Source organism: Triticum dicoccoides, chromosome 1B (genome assembly GCF_002162155.2).
Source record: "Triticum dicoccoides isolate Atlit2015 ecotype Zavitan chromosome 1B, WEW_v2.0, whole genome shotgun sequence".
NCBI lineage: Eukaryota > Viridiplantae > Streptophyta > Magnoliopsida > Poales > Poaceae > Triticum > Triticum dicoccoides.
Window position 1 is genome coordinate 441158296 of NC_041381.1, and position 3411 is coordinate 441161706.

Consider the following 3411-nt stretch of genomic DNA (forward strand, 5'->3'; position numbering starts at 1 on the left):
CTTGGTCCCCGGAGCAGCGGCTTCGGTCATGGCGGTGGCGGCGTCCCCTCCGTCGCGGATGACTTGCCAAGTGGTGGGTCCTCATGGCGGCGTCAGTGGTGGTGGATCTTGGGATCCCACTCCCGAGGACATCGTAGGACGCGCGTGGCGGCCGGAGCTTCCTCCGGCATCGACACGGCTGGATGCGGGATCACGACGGTTGTTGCCGTTGTATGGGCGACGGCAGTGGCTGGCGCGACGGTAGGTGCTCCCTGTAGTGCCGGGAATTGGGGCGGCGGCCCCTCTTCATCAAACGGCGGCGGACTCCGGGATCGTGAGGGCGATTCGGAGTCTGGATCTCAAGGTGGTCACGGCCTTCTGAGGCTGGTGGCGGTATGGGACGTCCCTTCCATCAACAGATCGGGTTCGATGCGGCTCGGCAGGTGACACATGTGCCTCTTTTAGAGTTGTCGGGCGGTGCCTGTCGCCGGCAGGTGAAGCCATCGGTGGATGTGCTACCAGCGAATGATACACACAACGTCTTATATGGAGACGACAAGTCATGCTTGCTACCGGCAGGTAATGCACGATGGCTCTGGCGGAGGTGTCATGTTTAGCCTGTTGCTGTCGGATCGAAGGTGGTGCGACAGTAGCGGGAGGCAAGCGGTATGTGACGTCTTTGTCTTCTATTGTCTCCTCCAGAGGTATTCGGCTATTGAGGTGTTGGTAGACGGATAAGGGCGGATGGTACAGACAGCTTCAACGACGAGTTTATGCACTCCAGTGGAAACACAAGATCTCTGATCAGACTACGTCGTCGCGCGCCTGTGTCGTGTCCTTGCTGAAGGTGGTGGATTGAAGCTTGGCTTTGGGGATGAAATCCAGAGTTCAACCTTGTGGTGGACTCGCCATCATCAGCGCACATTTGGCGATTCCTTGTTGAAGGCGTAGCCTAGGAGTTGTGTGTTTTCGTTTATATTGTGTGTTGTATCATAGGGACTAGCGGCTATCTGGAGGAGGTACTGTCGCGCGGTATACGACCTCAGTTTTTTTTTGCTTTATTTCCGGGTCGATGGTGTTCGGCTGCTGGATTTAGCACTATTAATAATATATGGTTGCATGCATCATTCTGATGCAGAGACCGGGGGTTATCCTCCTTTAAAAATGCAATATGTGGATCAGCGGGTGCTCGGTCCACTCTCACTTTGCACGCGTTTATACTCTCCCGCATGCCTCATTGTCGAAGATGTAAGGAGTCATAAGGCTCCTGTGTTGCTCCATCGCGGCGGCTGGATTAACGTCGAGCTTTTGTAGGATCAAAAGTATGTCTAGAGGGGGGGGGGGTGATTAGACTACTTGACCAAATAAAAATCTAGCCTTTTCCCAATTTTAGTACTTGGCAGATTTTAGCAACTTAGCACAAGTCAAGCAATCAACCTACACATGCAATTCTAAGAGTATAGCAGCGGAATGTAAAACAATTGCATATGAAGGTAAAGGAAGGAGTTTGAGGAAGCAAACGCAACATTGACACGGAGATTTTTTATCCATGGTTCTGATAGGTGGTGCTATCGTACATCCACGTTGATGGAGACTTCAACCCACGAAGGGTAACGGTTGCGCGAGTCCACGGAGGGCTCCACCTACGAAGGGTCCACGAAGAAGCAACATTGTCTATCCCACCATGGCCGTCGCCCATGAAGGTCTTGCCTCACTCGGGTAGATCTTCATGAAGTAGGCGATCTCCTTGCCATTACAAACTCCTTGGTCCACTCCACAATCTTGTCGGAGGCTCCCAAGTGACACCTAACCAATCTAGGAGACACCACTCTCCAAAAGGTAATAGATGGTGTGTTGATGATGAACTCCTTGCTATTGTGCTTCAAATGATAGTCTCCCCAACACTCAACTCTCTCTCATAGGATTGGATTTGGTGGAAAGATGATTTGAGTGGAAAGAAACTTGGGGAAGGCTAGAGATCAAGATTTATGTGGTAGGAATGGAATATCTTGACCTCAACACAAGTGTAGGGGGTTCTCTCTCAGAAAATGTATGTTGAAAGTGTAGGCATGTTCCGATGGCTCTCTCTATGAATGAAGAGTGGGTGGAGGGGTATATATAGCCTCCACACAAAATCTAACCATTACACACAATTTACCAAACTCAGTGGGACCAAATCGTCAAACTCGGTCAGACCGATTTAGTTCATAATGTGACTGTTAGGCATTTCGGTGGGATCGACATGTCAACTCAGTGGGACCGATATCGTTAGGGTTAGGGCATAACGTAATCTCGGTGAGACCGATTACACGAACTCGGTGAGACCGGTTTTGGTAATAGACAAACAGAGAGTTGGTCAGGCTGTCGGTGTTCTGGGAACGGGGGTCCCCAGACTTGCCTGCCTGCGGCCTGCGACGTGGCTCAAGTGGTGGCCCAGTACGGTCCATCTTCATCAACTCAAGCTCAAGACCCTCGCGAGGGGCCAAGCCTCGCGGGGCGGACGATGCAAGGCTTCCTCAGGGACGGCCTCACCAGGCAGGCTCTTGAGGAGGCGGAGAGATCAAGGCAGGGGTACCTCGCGAGGTGCTCGTGACGCAAGCCATGACGACCGAGACCAGGCGGGCGCCATCCTGCGCAGTGTCCTCGTTTCCTCTTTGGTGCAAAGGGGGCAAGCGCAGGCGCGGAGTACCGAGGCATCAAGCAAAGTTTACCATTTCGGTGCAACGAGACCAAGACCAGCAGAGCGGAAGGATGGAGGTCACCGTGGAGCTCAAGACGGCGTCATCGCCAGTGTCTTTGGCAGCCGAAGACCAACTTTAGTCAGGATAACTTGTACTAGATGTTCCTCTTCAAAATGGCCGTTGTTGGTTCCCTTCCTGCTCAATATTTTTGGAAGAGGACCAGGGCCTCTATATATAGGGCTAGTCACCGCAGTAGAGGGGAGAGTTCTGATCAGACCCGGGGAGTTCTCATCAGATCCAGAGGCGATCGAACTCACCCAAGTAGTACACCACACCAGCCCAAGAACACCTCTCGCGAGGTTGTTCTTCCTCTGTACTGTTCATCATCAGCCCCTGAGGCAATCCACCACACCACACACTGGATTAGGGTATTACACCACAACGGTGGCCCGGACCAGTATAAACCCTGCATCCCTTGTGTTCATCATGTAGCTTAGATTCTCAGCGAGGCGTTGGGACGTGGATCGGTAGGGGGAAGATCTCCGTGCGCACCCCAGAGTTTGAACCTTAAGGGTTTTGCCGGAACCCGATATCTGACATTTGGCGCGCCAGGTAGGGGTGCGTCGGAATCTTTCTTCCGTTGTTCCGCGTTCGATCGTTCGTCGCATCCATGGCTGACGCTCGTCGAGCTCGTGCCGAGCGTCGAGCTGCTCTCGCCGCCCGCGTCGCCCAGACGGCTCCCGTTGGTGGG